Source organism: Lolium perenne, chromosome 6 (genome assembly GCF_019359855.2).
Source record: "Lolium perenne isolate Kyuss_39 chromosome 6, Kyuss_2.0, whole genome shotgun sequence".
NCBI classification, from domain to species: domain Eukaryota; kingdom Viridiplantae; phylum Streptophyta; class Magnoliopsida; order Poales; family Poaceae; genus Lolium; species Lolium perenne.
Genome location: NC_067249.2, coordinates 268458177 through 268482485, shown reverse-complemented (window position 1 = coordinate 268482485; position 24309 = coordinate 268458177). Strand labels below are relative to the sequence as shown.

The following is a 24309-nucleotide window of genomic DNA, read 5'->3' as shown; positions in this document are numbered from 1 at the left end:
GTCATACCACCACTCGCAGAGCACCACAATGAATGAAGATGTACATGTTACATATATCGTTGACTCGAAGAGTACCACTATGCTACATGTAATAGACATATATAGAGTACGCCTCGGAGAGCACCACTATGCATGAAGATCGATCTTCATGCATAGTGCTACTTAATTTGCGATCTCATGCAATAACATGTGTGTTATATTATATGCACCAACTTGCTATGCATCATCTTGATCTTCATGTACTACCTAAACCCAAACGCGTTTCTGGTGCATCGACGCGATATGAATCAAACCGATATCCCTAAACCTCTCCAAAACCCTAAAAAGCCAATTCTCTGCCGCGGCAGAGATTTGGGAAAATTCCCTGCCGCGGGGGGAACCTTTGGTACCGGTTCGTATTACCAACCGGTACCAAAGATCCTCAGCCCTGAGCTCTCCTGGTGGCCCACGTGGAGGCCCGTTTTATACCGGTTCGTAAGCAACCGGTACGAAAGGGGGGGGGGCTTTAGTGCCGAATAATTTGTACCGGTTGCAAAACCGGTACGAATGGCCCTCTGGAACCGGTATAGATGACCGTTTTTCTACTAGTGAATGGCGACCGGCGAGACGAGACGTACCGTGTAGCCGAACCAGGTGTGGATGACCGCTGCCTTGGTGTACAGCATGTCGTACATGAGGGAGAGCTCCGTCTCCATCAATCTCCACATCTTGACCCCGACCACCATTGTGGTGGTTGTATCTTGGCCCTGTTAATCATCCTCGATCACCGGATAGTCAACTATGGCGCGCTTGCAGATGTGGAACAGCGAGTGGGCTCGCCGCACAAGGGACTCCTCGTCCAACTCTCCCCCCTTGAACACTTTATCCTGAGGGTGGAAGTGTCTATGAATGGCAGGTGGTTGCTTCTTCACGGAGCCTCGGATGCTGTCGAGGTTTCCGCGCATAAGTGCCCTAGTCCTCTCCCCGTACTTGACGGCGCCGACAGCGAACATCAACAAGGAGGCAAGCTGGAGCGAGGCCGCCGTGCTCGCGACGTGCTCGTAGAGGACATACACCGCTCCCAGGATCTGGAGAAAGGCGCATGTGCAGATGGCGCTTCCAGAGCTTGCTGTCCTCCAGAGAGTAAGCGGTGATGTTGTCCGGGCCTCCGAGGTGCAGCAGGAGGAATGACGCCCAGAATGCGACGATGGGGCGTGCGCCCCTGATGGAGAGGTGGCCCAGCGCGTACGTCGCTGTGTAGTCGGCCAGCTGGTAGGCGAACCAGAGCAGAAACCGCGGCAGATAATGGGCTCCGCGTCTGCGGATCCCGGCGAAGAGGAAGAGAGCGATCTGGAGCTTCAGGCTAAGGAGCACCAGGATCTGAATGGACCAGCTGTTCCAGAGATGTCGCAGCGAAGCAGCCATTGTTGCTCCTTCCTGTCTGTCGTCCGCACCGCGCGCCGGACCAAACCAACCTGTTTCATTCAGGAAATGTAACTGAAAAATGATGTTGCAATATACATACCGGTGTCCAAAATTAGTCTGCTGGTCTCCGGCCGAGATGCATGAGGAGGCCGGCAGCCAAATGATGGGTAGACTCGACTTCACTCACAACTATAACTAGCTAGTACTTGCAGGTAGGTTGGAAGTTAGTATCTACAAGCCGTCTTTTCCTTCCATGTTCCCAATCAATGTGACGGCCACGGGCGAACTACAAGCCAGCTGCCAATCCACAAGTGGTATCCTTGCGGTGGCTTCCTTCTTTTTAATATAGGGATTTCTGGGTAATAGTAGTATATATTACTACCTCCGTTTTAAGGAATAAGACGCACGAGTATTCCAAGGCGAACTTTAACCATAAAAATTAAGCAACAAATTTTGATTATATTATATGCAATTAGTATCGTTGGATTCGTATTGAAAAGCACTTTTAATGATATTAATTTCATATAAATAATCTTTATCTATTTGAAGTAATTCCTGGTCAAACAAAAACCACATAAAACAAGGACGCCTTATTTCTTGAGACATCGGTAGTACTCCGTAGTTGGTTGTAAGTGTTGTTTTGTCCTTATTCCCAAACTAAATATTTTGCTCTAGAGGTCTTGTCACTTTCGTCAAGTAGACAGACAAACATCAAACAACAGTGTACATTTTGCCAGTTCTACAGCCATGTGATGTGTGCTAACACTAGTGAAAAAGGGCTAACAATACCGGTTTCAGAGGACCTTTTGTACCGGAAATGCAACCGGTACAAAAGATTCGGGATAAAAGCCCCCCCCCCCTTTGGTACCGGTTCCTTACGAACCGGTATTAAAGGGGCCTCCACGTGGGCACCCAGGAGAACGCAGGGCTAGGGGCCTTTGGTACCGGTTTGTAACACGAACCGGTACCAAAGGTTGGCTACCGTGGCAGAGAAAGTGTATAAATCTCTGCCGCGGCAGAGAATTCAGGGTTTAGGGTTTTAGGAGGGGTTTAGGGGTATCGGACCGTTTCATCGTACGTGGATCGCGTCGATGCTCCGTAAACGTGTTTGGGTTTAGGTAGTACATGAAGATCAAGGTGATGCATATCAAATTGGTGCATATAATATAACACATGTAATTGCATAAGATCGCACATTAAGTAGTACATGCATGATCTTCATGCATAGTGGTACTCTCCGAGGCATACTATCTATTACATGTAGCATACTGGTACTCTCCGAGTCAAACTATATATTACATGTAGATCTTCATTCATAGTGGTACTCTGCGAAGTTAGGTATGACGTCCCGAAGGAAAAAATCCCGCCAATTCCTCGCCAATTGCTTTGAAGCGGTGCTCGATTGAGATCCTGTCCCGCTTTCTTGCCAACTGTAAAAGAATGAGATACAAATGAATACATGAGCTATGTGTGTATATATATATATATATCAAATCACAATCAAACAATTATGACTGAAACTCGGCAAAAGTTATGGTAACAAAATAAATTTGTGAATATTGTTTTCGTACCTCTCTATTTCTTTGATTATTCGTTCTCTCGCTGACAATCTTGAGGATGTACTTGCAAACGTAGTATCCACATAGATTAGTCCCCTCTGGTTGTTTCGCGCATTTCTGTACAAGAATATAAATCAATCAAACAATAATCAAGTATGATAAAGGTGTGTGGACCTAGGTAGTACTACTTACTTTGTTCGCACGCCATATCAGCTTCGGTTTCCATCCACCGGTCGGATCTTCCTGGATGAACGGTTGCCATACGCTGCCCGACAAAAGAAAATGCATAAAAGAGTTATCAATTTGTTGATATCAGGAAATTAACGAAAAAACCGATAAGAATTAAAATTACTTTTTGAGCATATCAAAAGCCGTCTTGTATAGTATAGGCTCTTTGGTTAGTGAGTCAAAGACTTCAACATCTCCATCGTACATTTTAATGACGATAAGAATAAAGTGGAACATGCGCACGTTTAAATATGTAGTGTCATAGATATAAGTCATCGATTAAAATTTTAACATATGGTGAGCAAAATAGAATGTGTTATAAGACAGTAACACTCACTTGAAGTTGTAAGGCCAAAGTATTATCTTTTTGTCACATTGTCGCTTTAAAAACCTTAGCAAAGTCTCCGGTGTATCCTTGTTATAGATGCGATCTTCTATGGTTCTTTCATGCATTGTATCTGGGTCAATGAACCCAATATCCGTGATTTCATCCCTTTTGCATTCGAGTTTCTTCGATCTACATAATAGCGCACAAAAGATTAAATTGAGGATAATTTGCAGACAATGAACGAGCTGAGCTAAAGACTTCTCAAATTACATTAATAAATCACTTACAGACAATAGCAACTGATGATAGATTTGTCGAGGGCCCGGAGATTGAATAACTGAAAAAGTTCGCAGAAGTCAACACTCACAGAGTATTCTTGGAAGTAGTGCTCATCCTTAACTCGCACCATGATAGCCTCGATCCCTCTCTTTGTGGCATTAGTGTACCACACATGCAAATCACATAAAACTAAGTTTTTTTTATAAAAAAGAAGAGGCTCACGGAGGTGGTACGGTGCCGGCAAGGGGACGACGCTGGCGATCGACGGCGGTGAGGACAGGGACGATACAAAAACCTACAAATCATACTTTAATTTGAGCTCAAATTGCACATAAAAAGAATGAAATTCCTAACTTAGGCATTTCATCGAACACCTTGCTAGCACTAGAAAATTAATACGAGTTAAACTAGCAAAGAAATGAGCTAAATTAAGAACGCCGGAAGAAAGGATGATATTGCTAACCTTTGGATAGATGGGTGCCGTCAATCTTGATAAAATTGTGGAGAAAAATGGAGATTTGTTGGAGTGTGAGAGGTGCAAAATATTTGGAAATGTGAGAGAGGAGAAGGAGAAGGGAAAATGAGATGCAGGGATCGGGCTGAAGAAATAGGGCAGGGACCCTTTAGTACCGGTTCTGCAGATGAACCGGTACTAAAGGTGCAGCTCTGGCCCCACCTCCATCTCAAAATTGGACGGAAATCCTTTCGTACCGGTTCGTAACACGAACCGGTACAAAAGGCCCTCAACGAACCGGTATTGATGTTCCTCGACCGCCTGGGCAAAGCAACCGGTACTAATGCACCCTTCAGTACCGGTTCGTAAGGGAACCGGTACTAAAGGCTTAGACGGATGCCCATTTTTCTACTAGTGTAAGATTAAAGATGCCATTTTCGATGTTTGATTATTATGTTTGGCCTTGAGACTGATCTTGGATCGTACACCTTTGAATTATACTCTTGTGGTCTTTCTTTATTTTTCATATAGACGTAGAGTAAATTACATAGAATATAACTACCATATTTTGGTGCTAGAATAACAAGTTAGCACCTATTTTAGGATTTTTTTAAAAAAAATACTACCAAGTCTATGGCGTGGAATAACAATTCGTGGTGTTCTCCATCCAAAATCATTTTTACACCGGCCATGATGGGGCCCATTTAAAATGGTTGAGGCGGCAACACATGTGGATGAGGAGGTGAGGTGTACATGGAACTTTGCATTTTATTGCTACATATTACCACTTATTTGTGAAAATATATTTATGCTTACAAGAATGTGTGTGGATGTTGTCATAGCCGTCCATTGCTTACAAGCATGGGTGTGGATGTTGTGTACTTTTATTATCTATAACATGATCACCACCATAGATTGTGAGGGAGGATTGAGTGAACCCATGAACCCATGGCCATTGTTTCTATAAGAGAAAACCTTTGTCTTGTCCTCTTGTGTTGAAGAGGATTGAGACACTTTACATTGTTATTTTTGCTGCACTTTATTTTCTTGTATCAAATCAAACTCCACCACTCAATTAAATTTTCTAGTGCATAATCAACTAAAACTTGTGACAATTCAGTTGTAGAGAATATTAGCTTTTCCTTCTTGCTCTAGCGGATCGATACCCGACTTCCACATTGAGAGGTGCTACAGTGATCTCTGCTCTTGGGGGTTATGAGGCCCCTATCTTCTTCCCCTATCTTTTCTCTTCTTATTCTTCCTCCTCCTATATCTCCCTCGCCAAATCCCAAATCGACGATGCCGGCTCCGGCTTCCTGCCCCAACCCTGATGTTCCCTTCCTCATCCCTTCCCCAAAGTCCAGGCCACTATCACCCGCACTAGTAAGAAAGTTGTTATGGGCGACAAACTTGTCCAACAACCCTGGTAGATGGTGACCGCATTTGGGGTTGGTTCTAGGGTAGTTCACAAAACTTTTTTTCTTGTTTTGGAGTCCCTCTACCACCACCAATTTCAAAAAAAAAGTGGTAGATGGCCTATTTGTGCATGGTAAATTCGATTTTTCGATTAAACATGTCAAGTCAACTCCACTCAGCACCCCTGGGGTGTTTGATGAGTGAATTTTTAGCGTGTTATTGCATTACAATTTTATCAAGTTGTCATCAAGTAGTAGTAAGATTTTTGTATTTCACCGTGCTATCGCGCCCTTTTATGCTTGTCTACACAGGATCCTAAAATAACAAGTCAATAATGAAATATCAATGAAAACCGCCATTTTCTGGCATTTTGACGTCATAGAAATTATTTTTGCACTTAATAATGCGCCTGGGCGAAAGGACAATGCGGGGACAGCTTCCAGAGACTTTAACAGGCATCCGTACGGGCAGAACCCGCCCGTACCACCCGCCCGAGGCACCACCTCGTCAAATACTTTCACCTCCCGCAGACGGATCCGAGATCGGAGTTGGGACGCGACCAAAAACACCAGAACACTGCTCCAGGAGAGATCTGACGGGAGATCAAGAAGGGGCCTCATCCACGCTGCTACCCGGATCATTGGAGGAGAATGCATCATCACCTTCATCATCATCCACAACGAATCACCATCTCCATTCTCTCCATCCCATTACATTGTAATCTCCATTACTATTGTGGTTTCATACTTGGATTCATACCGCTATCCCTTTTCCATATGCAAGTTTATGATGATGTTCTTGATTGTCTCCATGTGTGAGTAGCTCATCCCGTTCTTTGGGAGATGGAGAAACCGTAGTTGTACTACTGTATGAATTAAGATGATTTATATCTTTGCACTATGATTGTATGTTAGTTTTCTCTTGTGATGTTGCATGATGCCGACCATGTCATATTTGCCTAAGGGTCACATGAGGGAACTACCGTCGGAAGTTTGGTAGTGTATACGGCAGGAAGTGACATCCCGTGTTCGGTGCACTATCGGAAGGAAGAGGGGGATAAGAACGGACTCGCAAGCTTAACAAGTAACCATGGGGGAATCCCTTAATTATGATGGATCAATAGATGGCTTGCCGAAGGTCTTTGCAGAGGTTACTCAGGGATATGTTATGAGATACATAATCCAATTCGAGCTCTTCCCACATACAATGAGAGCTAAGATATGAGTTATCCAGTTTGTGTCTTTAGTTAATACTAGTGGTGGAACCAACAACCCCTGAGAACATTTTAGCCTTATTGCAATTCAAACTTGAATTTTAGGTGCATTTACATTCTTCAGTTTAAGTTATTTACTCTACAAAAACACATTACCCAACCTTTTCTACTTTAATCCTTCGCTTGAAATTTGAGACAACTTGCGGTCATTTTAGATAAATAGTAACAAGGGGTATTAAGATCACTACTAGTAGCTCATCGTTGTTCGATACTCTTATTTCGAAACTAGCTACAACTGATCTGTGATCTTGCAGTCATCAAGCTATTTTCTGGCGTTGTTGCCGGGGAGCTCAGCGCTTTTGGTCTTTACTTTTAGTTGCTAATTTATTCATCATTATAAAAACCTCTGGCCCTCCAATGGACGCTTTTATTAAGTCAGACATACTCATTAATCCAAGAGGGTATGACATTCATCCCACACTATTAGACTTACTGCAATCCAAGATGTTTGCAGGAGATGACACTGAAGATCCGTATGAGCACATTGAATATTTTGAAGATGTTTGTGCAACCTTCAATTTAAATATCTTTTCAGAAGATGAGGTTAAATTTAAACTCTTTGGAAAAACTCTTACTGATAGAGCTCGAACTTGGTATAATGATTATCCTATTTCACATTTTTCTGAATGGAGAACATTGTCTACTAAATTCCTTCAGACCTTCTTTCCAGAAACCAGGTCTCTAGGAGCAAGGCGGATGATTACAAACTTTAAAAGTCTACCGCAAGAAGGGTTGTATGAAAGCTACTCGAGATTTAGAGGAATTCTTAGAAATTATCCCCATCATGATTTCCCACCTTGGTTAATCATACATACTTTTTATGCAGGAGTCAGTTTGGAGAATAGAGATCTTTTACATTTGCTTACTAATGGATCTTTTACTGAGTATGGATTTGATAAGGCTTGGAACTTATTAGAAACCATACACAAGGATAAGATTCTAAAAGAAAATGAAGAACCTGACTTGAATTCTCTAGTAGAGTTAGAATATATTAATAATTCTATGCAGTCTAAAAAGGTTGCTGAATTACTTACTCGTAACAAGCTTCAGCCCAAGGATATTGTTCAAATTATTAAGAATTATGCTAAACATTTACAACTCCCAAATGATTGGAAACATTATGAACCTGCTTCCATTAACGAATCTCTTAAGAAAATCCCAGCAGGTAAACAAGTGGAGGAGAAGATGTATTATCCAAAAGAGTTACCTTGCCCACCATAGGGAAAGCAGAAAGAGAAAGTGTGGAACAGGAAGCCTCAAAACATGACTAGAAACCTAGGGGCGATGAAGACAAACATAGATATTGTGAAGGAGCTCTTGGAACCTGAAGGCATTAAAGGTGAGTAAGTAAGGATTAACCGTAAATCCTCTCAATTTATAGGAGGGAAGCCACAAGGTAAGAATGAAAGGTATAAAAATATTAAATTCAAGTTAGGAGAAATGGATTTTGAAGGTATGAGAGATCAAAGATTGAATATTAACATTCTCCCTTATCATGCTTATACTTTATGCCATTATTAACTGGATGACCATGAGTTAGAACCAATGTTCAAGAAATCGTTAATCTTAACTTATCGATCGGCCTTAAAATGAAGATTAATCGTGTATCGGCCGATTAATCCATTTTATCGGTCAGCCATTTACCGGATAATTTTTTTGTAAATCCTAAATTTCAACACTAAATTTTCTATAATATGCTATGCAAAAAATAATATTTAAGCATTGCACATAAGTATTACCTCGATTCTTTGCATTTGAATCAATAATAATGGAAAATTTGAGCTAATGCACAATTCTGCAAAACCATAGGACGAAAATATCGACTGCCATACCAAATGTCACTGAAATTTCACTGACAATCAGCCGAAATATCGGCCATGAGAGTGAAAATCGGGCAAAATATCGGCTCACATGCAGAAAATTGGCCGAAATATCGGTGGCGCGATAAACTGGCCGATATGCCAAAATCTTATCGGTTACCATCCGATTCACGATAAATCGGCTGATAAATCGGTATCTCGGCCGATTTTTAGAATAGTGGTTAGAACCCTCCGATACTACTCTAGTATTCTTAGATAGACCCACCCAAAGATACCATGGTATCCTTCGCAATGCTTATATTATAATTGTAGATTTTGTTTACCCGATAGACTTCTACATTATCGATATATTGGAAGACCCTTTTTGCCCTATCATATTAGGAGGACCCTTTTGTGTTCTAACTAAGTTAAAAATTAATAGCAAAAAGGAGGTTATGTCTTTGCAGCTTGCAGAAGAGGAGGTAAACATCAGATTCAAGGAAGTAAAGAAGTTCCCTTATGAAAAGTAGGCTCGAGTTAAAGTGGAAAAGTCCATTGAGGAATTGGCTGTTATTTACTTTAGTATTCCTCAAAATAACCTAGAAAGAAGCCTTACTAACAATGAGTCGATACCAAGTGATGAAGGTAAGAAAGAATTAGAAGATATTTTGAATGAAGCAGCAGAAGAAGAAAACACTCAAGACTTTGAGTATGAACAATTGGTAAGGAAGGGAGGTGAAGATCCACCCCCTTTGGAACTAAAACCCCTTCCTGAAGACTTAAGGTATGAATTTCTTGATGCAGAAAATAAATGTCCATTTATCATAAGTAGTAGCCTTTCTTCCACTGAGGTTAAGACTTTGCTAGACGTTCTTGTTAATTATGATAAGGTTTTTGGGTATTCTTCTCAAAGATATTAGAGGCATAGATCCTTTAATAATAACTCATAAGATAATAATGGAAGATGATTCTAAAACTTTCATTGACACACAAAAAATAATGAATCCCAAAATGAAGGAAGTTATAAGAAAGGAAGTTATTCGTTTACTTGATGCTGGGATAATTTACCAAAATTCGGATAGTAAATGGGTAAGTCCTGCCCATTGTATCCCGAAAGATGGAGCAATAACTTTCATTAGAAACGGTGAAAATAGACTTATCCCTACAAGAACCATAACCGGCTATAAAATGTGCATAGACTTCAAGAAGTTGAATAGAGACACTAAAAAAGTTCATAAGCCACCACCTTTGATGGAGCAAGTTTTAGGAAGACTTTCTAATAATTCCTTTTATTGCTTTCTTGATGGTTATTTAGGGTATACCCAAATTCCTGTCCAACCTGAAGACCAAGAGAAACCAAATTTTACATGCCCATATGGTACTTATGCTTATAAGTTACTTCCCTTCGGCCTTTGTAATGCTGCTGTAAATTTTCAAGAATGTGTTTTGAAAATCTTTGAAAATTTTGTTGAAAACATTGTATAAGTACTTATGGATGATTTTGTTGTTTACAATAATACTATCAATAAGTGTCTCTACAATGTTAATCAAGTTTTGCAGGAATGTAAAAAGGCAAAGCTAGTCCTTAATTGGGAAGGATGCCGTTTCATGGTGAAAGAGGGTAAGGTCTTTCGACATAAAATTTCTGAGAAAGGAGTTGAAATAGATGAGCCAGGAATTTAACCGCTAAGGGAATTTCCTAGGCCACGAGATATTAAAGGACTACAAAATTTTGTTGGACATTCTGGGTTCTATAGGCGTTTCATTGAAAAGTTTGCTAATCTAGTTTCCATGTTAACTCATTTACTTCAAAAGGATGTTCCCTTTATTTTTGACAATAATTTATCACTTATTTTGAAAAGTTAAAAGCATCATTAGTAACAACACACATTATACAACCCCCTAAGTGGAAGGAACCTTTTGAAATAATGTGTGATGATAGTGATTATGTTGCAGGTGCCGTCTTAGGACAACGAGATGGTAAGAACTTGAATGTCATCTAGTATGCTAGCCGCCTTTTTAATGATGATCAAACGAATTATGCGACAACTGAAAAAGAATTTCTTGCTATTGTCTTTGCATGTGGTAAGTTTAGATCTTATATCATTAATTCCAAGGTAAAACTAAAAACTAATCATCAAGCTTTGCGACACCTACTGGTTAAGAAAGATGCAAAGCCACGATTGATGAAGTGAGTGTTATTACTCCAAGAATATGACTTGGAAATATTGGATCGATGAGGTAAGGATAACCCTGTTGCTGATCACTTATCCCGCATGGAAGGCATAGCATATGATCCCGTTCCAATTAACGAGTCAATACCGGGGGAATGCCTTTCAGTTTTTAATTATAATGAACCTTGGTTCGGATTATGCTAACTTTCTTATAGGAAGGTTTCTACCAAAGGATATGGGCTTCCATCATAGAAGAAAGTTCTTACATGATTTAAGACACTACTTTTGGGATGAACCTTACTTGTACAGGCATGGAGTGGATGGCATGATCAGACGGTGTGTACCTTAAAGCGAGATGCTTCCTATATTGATGGCTTGCCATGCGGGTCCTTATGGTGGGCACCATGCTGGACGTCACACTGCTGCAAAGATTCTACAATCAGGTTTTTACTGGCCAACTTTATTTAAAGAAGCTACTGAACTTGTTAAGAATTGTGATGCTTGCCAACGTATGAGTAACATAAGTAAGAGACATGAAATGGCTATGAACTACAATCTTATAATTGAACCTTTCGATGTATGGGGAATGGATTTCATGGGTTCATTTCCTCCTTCGAATGGTTATACTTATATCTTAGTTGTTGTTGATTATGTTACTAAATGGGTTGAAGCAATGCCTACATCTCATGCGGATGAAGCAACCTCTATTAAAATGATTAAAGATATAATTTTCCCTAGATTTGGAGTCCCTAGAGTGTTAATTACGGATGGAGGAACTCATTTTATGATAGGAACTTTTCGGAAGATCCTTAATAAATATGGGGTTAATCACCGAGTAGCCACACCTTATCACCCACAGACTAGTGGACAAGTTGAGTTATCTAATAGGGAAATCAAAACGATATTGCAGAAAACTGTTAATAATTCTAGGAAGGATTGGTCTATGAGACTTAATTATTCTCTATGGGCTTATCATACTGCATTCAAGAACTCAATGGGAACTACGCCTTATAAGATGGTTTATGGTAACGCTTGCCACTTACCCTTAGAGTTAGAATACAAAGCTTTTTGGGTGATCAAGAAGTTAAACTATGATTTTAAGGCCGCCGGAGAAAAAAGGTTATTAGATCTACAAGCTCTAGATGAAATGAAGCTTATGAAACTGCTAGACTTTTTAAGAAGAAAGTCAAAAGATGGCATGATAGAAAGATTGAGAAGAAGGAGTTTAAGCAGGGGGTTAAAGTTTTGCTATTGAATTCTCGTCTTAAGCTTTTTTGCAGGAAAATTGAGATCAAAATGGGAAGGACCATATGATGTGGAGGAAGCCTACCCTTTTGGTGCTGTAAAACTAAAAGGGAAGTCTCCCTCCAGCTCATGGGTTGTCAATGGCCAGCGCCTCAAGCACTACAGAGCAAATGAGGTAAATAATATTGTTGAGGTTCGAATGGTCTCAGCCGGGGAATTCAGTCGAGATACACATGTTAGTACTTACGATGAAAAATCCTTTGTTGATATTTTTTCCTCTTAAAAACCTCACGTCTGGGTTTGTTTTTGAATTTTTCTTACTTGTTCCTTGTAAATGTTCGATTTAGTGTGTTTTTTACCACGGTACTGGCGGCCGGTACGGTCGTACCGGCCCATACCGATGGTCGTTAAACTCTCAGTAAATTTTAAAGTATTGTTGTTTTTTGCTTTCTTGCTGGTACGAACGGGTGGTATGAACGCTTTTGTCCGTACCGATGGTCGTAAAACTTATAGTAACTTTTGCTTCGTTTTTCGTTTTTCATTTTTCTGTCAAGTTGGTACGACCGGGTGGTACGGGCGCATGTGCCCGTACTGATGGTCGGTAAACTTACAGTAACTTTTGTTGTTTTCAATCGATGTTTATTATCTTTGCAAAAAAGAAGAAGAAGAGAATAGAACGTGCCGATTGCATCGGTATGGGCAGACGGTACGGGGCAAACCCGCTCGTAGCGTATGTCGGTGCTGAGGCAAGGGCCGTCTATTTAGAGTTTTCTTTTTCCAATTTCCTTTTTTCAACCTATTCTCTCTTCAACAATTAGGGTTTCTGCTGAGATTCAATTCTTCCTACTCGAATTTCTTGATAAGTTTTAATCTACTCCCACAAGAGACATGCATCCCTTTCACATCAAGCAAATTTGGGTGAAAAAGGAGGAAGAATCCCACAAACTGGTGAAGAAGGAGGTTCCTCATCTGAACCCTTACAGATATAATCTTCTCTCCAATTTGCTTCTAGGCTACCCCCTATAAACGAGAGGGTGCAACATGAAGAAATTGAAGAAAGGATCACCTCCCTTGAAAAGGTTCTAAAGCCTGTGTTGAAACTGTGAGTGAGGGAGTTGACTCTTACTGGTTGATGAGTAAAGACCTGGATAAAAAGGTCGAATACATCAATCAAAGAGTCGAAAGCTTGACTAAAGTGAGATGGCTGATGATAGGAAGTTGCTTGTCAAAGTAATCAAGAATCAGCATGATGACATCATAGAGTTGGCTACTCGTTTTGCGTGTATAACACACACTTGCAATCGGAAGAGGGAAGATACTGTCAGTGGAGCATCCTTCGCACCAGAGGAGGAATAGGTACACCAAAGGAGTTGTGTGAGCCCGCCTGGCTTGATTCTAAGCATGGGGAGATCTTCCCGAGCATTGAAAACTCTATCACTAGTTTTTAGCAAATTTATCTTAGCCATGTGTGACGCCCCGGAACCGGTACCTTGAGCATTCCAGCGATCCCGCCGAAATCCGCACGATATCGATTCAGAGACGCCCTCCGACACGACGTGCGCGACAAATCACACACGTGATGCCAGAGGAATTACCATGAGCAGTAACATTACAACAGGATTACAATAGAGCCCACAAGAAGCATATATTACAACAACGACTCCAACGAGTCAAGATACAAATATACAACACAAAGATCCGAATCATACAAAAGATCGAATACGTCCGAGTACGGACAAGATACAAATTGGACTAAGAGTCCTGAAGATAAACGATGGCGTCCATAACCCTGCCCAGGCCAAGCCGGAGGGTAACCTTGCTAATGTCGTCTTCATCGTACCAATCTTCATACCTGCCCGGTTATGTCCCAAAGCAGCAATAAGTACGGGTTCATACTTAACAAGACTTCAAGATGTATAAGCATTCGTCAACCAGTCGTCCTTTGTACTTGAGGCACGCAGGGGACTTAGAGGACGCAAGAGGAACGTCATAGGCAATATGGTGGGGTTAAGCGGCAGCGCGCGAGCACTAAAAACCTATAGAGACACTCTACAACATTCGTCTACCAGAGGAGGTGAGAGAGCGCATAAGCTAACAGTTCTATACTCTGCAAACATAACACAGCCGATGTTCCCCCCCCCCTTCGCAAAGGAAGTACTTACAAAGGCACTCACACGGTGGACAAGTTTTGTTAAGTAACCGTTGTAGTAATGCTAAATTACTACGCAAGTTATTAGCAAATTATTAGCAGCAACATAAAGGTGTAAGTTGTTCTATGATCGAGCTATACAGCTTCAAGTCGTCCATAACCGCGGACACGGCTTATAGATAAGATGTACACCCTGCAGGGGTTGCCCAAATGTAACCATACGCATGCTCGACCCACTTACGACAGGTGGATGTCTCACAACAAGACCTTTCCCAGTTCAACAAGAAAGTCTAGGGGGGCCACCTAACTAAGCTACCCATGACGAAGTTCGGCCGTACTCCGAGACGGACTCAGGGTTTGCGTCGGCGGCTAGGCGTGCAAACCACATGCTTCGCTAAACGTCCCGCGGGGTACAGTACAGAATATAAACACCCGAAGGCAACAGGAAGTAAACACCCGAAGACAACAGTAAGTAAAGCATGGCATACATGGCATAGGCAAATAAAACCAAGGTTGTGGCCCCCTTTTCAACAGACTTGAGAAACTGGTAATGGGTGAGGGGGGTCCCAGTGAACTTACATCATCCAATGGAGGAGTTGTGGAACTGCCAATTAATTGGGAGGGTTCCTTGGCTGGCTCAACCCTAGCTCTCTTCGGTGAAGAGGCACGGGGGCTCACAATTGGAGCAGTGAGCTCAACGTCCTGCTGAGGAGGCGAAGTTTCCTCTTCATCAGGTTGAGCTTCGGAGACGACTAAAGTTTGCGACGTGCTCGTTCGAGCAGTCGCGTCAGCAGGTGGATTTTTATCCTCGTCGCCACTACAATAAAAGGCGACAAAGTAAGAAACAACATAGACAAAATATCGAGAGCAAACAACAAAGAGCAACAGAACTTACGAGCTGACAAGGGCATCCTCGTAAGGGTTGAAAGTTGTCCTTTCTTCAGTAGGAACAACTTCTTCGGCAGGAGGTGCGCCGGTCTTGGAGGTGCCAGAATCGTCAACTTCGTCCCTTTTTCTCTTGTTCCTTGGAGAAACAGCGGAGGGGAGGGAGTGTGTCGATGCGGTAGCCTCAGAATCTTCTCTTTCAGAAGAAGCCGCGGATTTCTGAGAACCCGCGACTTCACTCTCAGGGCGAGAAGTACCCTGGTTGTCGTCAGTGACAACAGCCTGTTCTTCGACTTCTCCATCTTCAGGAAGAGGAGGAAGAGAAGCTAGAATTGGATGATTCTACAAAGACAAGAAAAGTCGACAAGAAAGTTATGCAGGGGAAATCAGCAGAAGTAACAGTCGACAAATAGTAAAATAATCGGGAAGACAAAAAAATCGAGAAGATAAAAAACTAGTTGGAGAAAATACCTTGGGGAGTGGGTTGGAGACACTATATGGCTCCACACGGCAAGAAGATGGAATAGGATCTTTCTTGCTGAGTGATGAAATTCTTCGGATAAGTTTCTCCAAGTCCTTTACAGAAAGGTCCTTGGAGATCCTATTAGCATCTTTTTTGCCAGCATACGTCCAAAGGGGATTTTTGCGAGCCTGCAGAGGCTGCACCCTAATCCTAAGGAAGTAAGCTGTGATTTGGATACCCGACAGTTCCCTGCCGCGGGTATTCTGAAGCTCATGAATACGAGACATTAGCGCCTCTGTCGATGCTTTCTCTACTTCGGTAGCTTCAGCGTCCCAGGAACGGCGGCGAAGAATTTTCGCGCTTCCATCAAAAGGAGCTATGTTGTATTCCACCGAGTTAGCGCTTTCCTCGCGCACATAGAGCCATCTTTTGCGCCACCCTTGGACGGAGTCGGGGAATTTGACGTCAAAATACTCGACGTCAGGGCGAACGTAAATAACGACACCACCTATGTTGTAGGTGAAGTTGTGGGAGCCATTGCGGCGGAGGTAGAAGATGCGCTTCCACAGAGCCCAGTTAGGAGGGACTCCGAGGAAGCATTCACAAAGAGTAATAAAAATGGCGATATGGAGGATGGAATTGGGAGTGAGCTGATGTAGCTGCACCCCATACACAAAGAGAAGGCCGCGGAGGAAATCGTGAATGGGGGTGGACAGGCCGCGAATGAGATGATCAACGAAACTGACCCGATATGAGATTGGAGGTGAAGGATAGCTTTCGTCGCTGGGGAAGCGCAGCGCGTCCTTCATCTTCGTGAGCCCGAGCTTCTTCATCAGGTTCAGGTCTTGGTGGGAGATTTTGGATCTCTCCCACTCCAGATCTTCCGCCGCCATCTTGGATTCGGGAGTGGTGTGGCGAGTGAGCCGCGCGCGTGGTGGCATCAAGCAATGGCGAGGGCGCAGCGTGCGAGTATGGTTCAGCTCTGGGCGCAATGGGGATTTTTCGCAGAGGAGAAGCAGAGGTGCGGCGCAAGCGAAAGTGTAAACGGAGGAAGAAGACGACCTTATATAAGGAATTGGCGAAGCGGCGCACCGTTGGACGGAGTAATTTTGGCGGTGGATGTTGTACACGTGGCTAAGGGGTAAAAGAGTACTTTGACTGTGAAGGAACGGAACAGGCGTTACAGTGCGTGCGCCAGGAAAAGTGGAGGACGTGGGTCCCCCACTTGCACAACGTGTAAACGTGGTGAGGATTCTAGGCCCGCAAGACAGAGAAAAGAGCAGTACTCGCGTTTTTCCAATACACTGGTCGTGGTTATCGTCAGTAGTGACGACATTGACTAAAGGAAAATCTAGGAAGTGAGGAGTAAGGAAATTGGAGGCAGAGAAAAATTATCGATTGTTTCGAGAGCCTTTGATCAAATACAAGTTTTTGCCCAAATGCTCGGGGGCTACTTCGGAAAAAAGAAAAAAGTTCGAGTATGACAAAATAGAAATGGCGAGAGCCTATGATCAAACGCAAGCATTTGTTCATAGCCTCGGGGGCTACTCCCATCGGGAGCGCTGGTCGCGCACCCGATAGACATGAAAAGTTCGAGAGAGATTGACAATATAGTGGCATAAGATGTTGAGCCTACAACCAAGCACAAGTCCTTGGCTGTAGCCTCGGGGGCTACTCCCATCGGGAACGCTGTTCGCGTGCCCGATGAAATTATAAAAAATATAGAGAGAAAGAAGAAGTGAGCATATTTCGAGTTATACAAATAACTCGAAACATACTCCCATCGGGAGGGCAATATAAGTCATCCGTTGACTCAATAAAATGTGCTATTCCAACAGCTGAAAAAGCACTCGACAATATATTCTCAGAGCGCCAAAGTTGCGAATAATCTCTGAATGCCGCAAAACTCTGCGAAGGTAAGACCCCAGATCCGTTCTGAGCGGCGTGGCACCGTCTCTGACGTCGGTTTGCTACTTTTTTCCGTATCAACAGATACGAAGAAAAATCCTAACGGACGCGTTAGGTACCCGATAAAACATGACTGGGACTCGACAGAATGGTAGAACCTTAAGCGGCACCTGTCGAAGTTTACACCAGTATCCCGAGATCATGTCCAGGGACGTGATCTTGAAGTAGGTTTTTGCGGATTGCCACTAGAGCAGTTAACTAGTACCTGATCCGTCAGATGAACTAGCCCCAACTACCATTATCCCTGCACAATATATAATTGCGTATCCAAAAGATATGTGATAAATTTGATAGTTATTGAATGATTAAAGTTGGAGATTTTCCCTGATTCTTCGATTCAAGCAAAATCTCGGGGGCTACTGACATAGGCATCCCCAATGGGCCTGCCGAAGATGGTACCCGGGGTTTACTCAAGGCCCACGACTCGATGAGTATGGAGATTCGGAAGTCCAAGTTAGTATTAAGGAAAGCTAGAAAAACACTTGTAATCTTTCGGGATGAGTTAGAAACCTTCCCGGACTCTGTAATATGTGTACTACGAATCCCTCGACTCCACCTCCTATATAAGGGGGAGTCGAGGGACAAAGAAAGGATCGATTCATTGTCTCACGCAACCCTAGTTTTTACATCGTCGAGTACTTTTCGGCTGAAACTTTCGAGATCTACTTGCCCTCTACTTCCGCTAAACCCTAGTCTACAATCTGTAGGCATTGATAAGTTAATCCCATGTCAGGTACATAGGAGAAGGCAGGTGCGCGTGAGGTGCATGAAAGAAAGGCGATGGGTCAATCATGAGGAATTTCTGATCCACATCTTTGCTCCTGCCACCTCTACACCATCACGACCACAGGTTGTCCACAAGCCCTGATAGGTGATCTCTCCTTGGCCGCTATCTTGCCACATCGACGCTGATGCTCCTGGTACCATCTCTGCCGCCATAGCCTCATTGGATGTAGTTGGGACAGTGATTTAGATCTATATATTTGAATTTTAATGTTCCTTCACTTGACCGTGGCTCAGTGGGGATCGAATCTTCCTTCCGATTGGATTCTTAGATTCAAATCATGAGGGTTTTATTTCGTTCTTTGTTTTCCGCACGCACACACTCCTTCTAATCCCCTACCTGGGACACCGCCGCATCCACCACGTCCTCCTTCTAATCCTGGACGGAGCATCTGGAGGCCAAACATGATTCAGGGAAGCCCACGACAGCACCAATTGCAGTATAATAGAGTTGTAATTCACTAGTTATTTCAGATGCTGGCCAAAGCTGAAAAAACCCAGAGGTTATTTGGATTCCTCAGAAACCCCCGCCTACATCACCATTTAATATTTCTTGCCCTACTATAGGCCAAACTACCTGAGCACTGGGTCCAATGTGAGTAGGATCACTTAGCCTAGGACAAATTTTAGGTTTCTTCATCTTCATGATCCAATTTTTTTTGGGGAAATGTATTTTTTGGACCAGTCCTACAGGAAAGTTTGTAAGAAGCACATTACTAAGAAATCATGTAAAACTTCGGAAGGTTGAAGTAACGTATACACTACGATTCAATTTTTTTATTTTCGTTGGAATGTACATTATCATGGTTTGTTGATGGGTTATTACTCCTCTCTTATATCCTTTCATCATGGGTATTCGGTTTCCAGATTTAGAGAGCCAAACTGATTTAGAAAAACCAACGAGGTAAGTTTTCACCATAGAGATGACTAAGAATTGGGTTCTTTGTGTTCTATGATGTTCGTCCACAGCAAAAAATATTACACTTGACTGGCATAAGAGAGAACTATAATGGGACAGGGACCTCCGACCGCCTTCCAAGAGAGTCATACCCAGCCAGGAGCAGATTGGATTCCAAGGTGTCTCTTGACCCTTCCATCGATTTTTCGCCCTACAAATATTCTTCAGGTCTAATGATATCGCATATGTTGAGAGAGGTTTGTTTCTTTGGAGAAGTTTAAGAAGGATGTTGTCCTACAAGTAATTGCTTTCATGCACTATGTGATATACCTTTATGTTTCTAACAATTTTAGTCGACTCACATGAATAATGTTTGTCATCCAATTAGTTCTGGGGTGCGTGACTAATAGAGGCTGACCAATTGTTTTTTTTTTTGCTCAATTTCTTCCGAATAGGATCAATTTCTTCTAAGCTGGCAAGTACTATTCCTATCTGAATGACAGCATGCACCTATGTTTGTTGGTTATGTTATCATCACTTGGTTGTTTATACGTATGTTATCAATGACTGCCAGCAGTTGAGAATCACTACCTTTCATATATTTGGACGTATCTTCACTGAGTATCTCTCAGTGAAGATTGGAATTGGTATATTTTTCCCATTCTTTTACAAAAGATGCCCCTGCTCCCTACTATTTACGATTAGCTCATTTCTGTCTAATAATGATTTTTTCTACATGCACTATTAGTGTAACACCCAACTTTAGGCCGCGTACACTTATAATTTGCTCTTATCTTACAAGAGCTCTAAGCTCCCAGGCTTTTCGGAGTCTGTGGTTGATCGGGACGTCCTTTTCATTGGGCCTACCTCGAGCTGTGTTAGCGCTTGTCTGTCGGTGAAATCGGGAGTCGGTTGTTCTGTGGGCCGTCTGTATACGTGTTGATCCAAGTCAAACTTTGGCTCTAGCCCGACTCTCCTAATTACTTCCTCTTCTCTATTCTGATTCTGCGGCCAAAACTTCTCCTCTGATTCAGACTACCTCCGCCACCTCCGGCGTGCCCCTCACCGGCGCAAGTTCGTCTCGATCCTGGACTCCTCTACTGGTTCCCCGCCGCTGCTGCGGCTGCTCGCCTGCCTGCCTGCGCTGCACCCCGACGACCTGCACTACGCCCGCTCCCTTCTCATCTCGGCCACATCAGCTTCCCACCGACGAGATGGCTCCCATGTTGCAGGCCGGCCGTTGCCTCTGCCTACCCGGCTACTCCCATCACCTACATTCTCAGATCCCTCGTGCCTCCAAATCTCCCCCTGGTTCCCGGCGCAGTTCCCAAATCATTCTCAGCTGTCTCGCTGCGCCTTACCCAATCAGCGTGATGCGCTGCTGCTACTTATTTCTTCGATTAGGCGTGAGAAGAGGTGGATGCTATGCTATATGGAGCGTTGCAGCTTCAGAGTGTTTCGGCCGTGGCAGCATTGTCGAACTACAGCGCTTCCCCACCCTCACTAGGCAAGCAGCCATGTAGCTTTAACACCTTCTATTTTCTGGTTCATTTAATTAGTCAAGCCCCAGCAATCTGCTTGATCACTGTGTAGAAAAACGGAGTAAGTTTGTAGGTTTATAAGAAAATACTCTTCATCAGATTAATTTTGAGTTGCACGGACACAAAGTGATTTGGTATGCGTGGTGTCCAGCCACCAGAAAAATTTAGCACAAGGGTTGTGTTTCCTGCATCACCAAATCAAATATTGGATAACCAGTTCCCTTTGATGCCAGCTCATTTTGATATTCATATGAGGATTTACAGGTTCTGTTTTGTTCCATGCTATCTCTACTAATTGAAGTATTATGGGATTGTAGTATGGAGAGGATCTTTATGTTGTTTGATGTTTCTTCCCAATGCAGTAAATCGCTATCTCTATGGTGCATATATCTAATCTTTCTGTACTTCAACTTTAAACAGAGGCCTGATGCCTAAACTCTTACCAACCTATACTTTTACAGCAGCAAGACATCGCCGACGATGAAATCACCCCTGATGCCTTCTCTTTGACGTCATGTGGCATGGCCAAGTCAATTAAAAGGTAAATGTTAATTATTCTCTCGATTGGATGAAGATACCCTGTCTTGTGTGATTTATTCATGTCAGGTTCCTTATATTTTTTTCTGCTGGGTACCAATGATAGTTTGATCTTAGAAGATCCATTTGTTCTTAGAATTCTAAATTAGTGTAGTTGTTCCGACACACCTTTAAACTGGACGAGTGAATGTTTGCTGGCAATAGAAGTACCAAGTGATGGTGTCTTTCCTTTTGGGTTGATAATTCGCTCTTTATGATTTGTTGATATTTGAGAACATAGAGAGCCATGCTTCCCAATGGGGGCAAGCCGGTTCAGATATTAGACATGACTGTTAAGCAATCAGTAGAACCTATTTGTCTCATTCTTAGGCTACCCTCTTTTCAGGTATTTTAGCTTTGGTTTAATCTGATTAGTGTATATCTGAGAACATGGAGTCATCCTTTCCACGAGAATCAAGTTGCCAAAGAAACGTCTAGGATAACCTAATTGGCCCGATCAATCTATTTGGAGCACCTATGCTATATCATGCAATAGTTTGATCACTTAAGAAGACCATCTTAGGTTTATGAACTGAAGTTAGTTTCAAATGTAGTAAGAGTCCCATCTTTAAAGGATTTGCATAATTTTTTTTTTTTGGACGGAAGGCAGCGAGCACTGCTTCATTTCATTAAGGTGAAACCGGGATAAATGCCAGTAATAGTACAGAGAAGATTACAAAGAGTGAAAAAACTGTACATGAAAACAATGAAATGAGAGGGGATGCCCAGGCGGCCAGCGGGCACCCCATCAGGGGAAGGGTGTTTGGAGGAGCTCAGCTAAGAGAGTGTAAGGCGTGGGGACACGCACGTGCTTTCCCATTGAAACCCAGAGAAAATAATACCAATCCTTCTCTTAACTGGTTTGTTTCTCTGCCATTCTCTACTCATCCATTCCCTGATGTCTCTGTTTTTTTTCCTCCGTGATTGTAGCTTTTTATTTGGAGTTCATTTTTCAGTTCTTTAGACCTCATGTAGCAATACTTATCAGTAATTTTGTTTCTTATGTTATTTATGATGCTTTGATTATAGCTAACACCACCACCACTCTGCCGCTTGAGGCTGCCTCAGCCATTCAACAAGCTAGGACGACGCTCGACCTTGGTTATGCAGGTTTTTTTTGCTTCATGGTTTCTTGGATGGTTTTGATTGGAGTTAAATATCATGTAATTCTTCTCTCTATTTTGTGTGTGCAGCTCCGACCACAGTTTGTAATGCATGAGCCTTTCTATGGGTTGATTGGTCTCTCATCTGTTCCAAATATACGGTGGTAATATTGGCATTGCTATTTGCCTATTTCCACATCCTCCTCTAGACTAAATTTATGCATTGTTCTAGATAACTGCAAGAGTTTATAGTTCAGTCTGCCGAATTTCTGCGTTTCAGATCCATAATGAGCTAATTGGTGCATAGTATGTCAATCCCCAGTCAAATTATTGCAAATGACCGATCAAGTGTTTTTCCCTTCGTTTTGAGTACTCAATGTTGAGATTTTGCTTCTTCTTCTTCTTCTTTAGGCATTCGTCTATATCTTATCGCATATTTGTTGGTGTTTACTAAAAATAAAGCACTTAGTTCAGCTTTTTTTTTAGGGAAAGCGCTCAGTTTAGAAAATACTCTGGTTGCCGATATTTAATTTTCTTTGTTAATATCTTGAATAACTATGATTATAAAACTACCCATATATATCTCCTTTTTTTACATTGATCTAATTTTCTAGGTTCAAGTAAAAGTTGGTTCATTGACGTCAATCATTATATTGGGTAGCCAATGCTCTTACGTGAAACCAATAAGTTAGGTTTATCTAAGACATACACTAATCCCTGATATTATCCATGTTTTCCATAGTTATAGTTAGTGTCTGGTCATTTACCTTATCTCTGTACTATGATTATGTTCTGGTATGCAGATTGAGCTAAGCTTACTGTCGTTTATCAAGCTTGAGTTTTCTGATAAGTTTCTTCTCTGACACCAGAAATTTGATATAAGTTATCTTTGCCATTTCCTTCTTTCTGTGTAACTGAAATAGTTTCCTACTGTATGATCAAAACTTGCAATTGATTCGATTTTGCGTGGTATAAACAGAGCATATGTAGTAGCTACTACAAAGAAACTCTGGACAAGGGAGCATATGTGGTATTAACTAACCTTCTAAATTCTAGCTCATCTTTGAATTCACCGGTTATTTTATTTGAGAACCGTTTCCAAACCCTACAGGGCAAAGAAAATTAAATGAACAAGGGAGTTATTAGTTACTTGATATCAGGAAATGAATAATTACTTTTGCAGCATATTTCTCAAGCTGGCCCGAAGCTTTGAATCCATATTCAGAGAGTCCATGATGAGAACTCTGGAGGTGTGAAATTCAATTATTAGCAGAATCCAGTGGAACCTGCGGACACGATACATGCACAGTCATGCATAACTCATCGATTAGACATACCATGCATGGAGTAAACAAAAGAGAATGTGCACAAGACAGAAACACTCACCCAAAATGGTAAGAAAATAGAATTTGACTTTTGAGTTGCTGCTCTTTAAGAAAATTGTACAAGTCTCTCTCCACGTCGTGGGGGTATCTTTCTAACACATATCCATTAACGATATGTGGGTCAATGAACCCAACATCATGGATGTTCCTTTTTTTGCATTCCCCAAGCTTCATTCTGCATAATAGCGTACACAACAATATAGTTAGGACAATATATATAGTGCAGGCAATGAACGAGATGAGGTAGAAATAAATCACTTACAGAACGTAGCAACTCAGGATAGATTTGTCGAGCTCGCGCAGATTGAACAGCTGGAACAATTCACTCATATGAACTTGTACATAGTACTGTTTGAAGTGATGCTCCTGTCTAACTTCCGCATAAATATATTCTTTACC

General features: G+C 42.2%; 2 pseudogenes; one reads left to right on the top strand and one right to left on the bottom strand.

The window, feature by feature from the left end:
- Nucleotides 1–597: 597 nt before the first annotated feature.
- On the bottom strand, nucleotides 598–1559 carry LOC139831893 (uncharacterized; annotated as a pseudogene).
- A 6666-nt stretch (nucleotides 1560–8225) lies between these two features.
- LOC127322137 (uncharacterized) lies at nucleotides 8226–23388 on the top strand (annotated as a pseudogene).
- The last annotated feature ends 921 nt before the right edge of the window (nucleotides 23389–24309 follow it).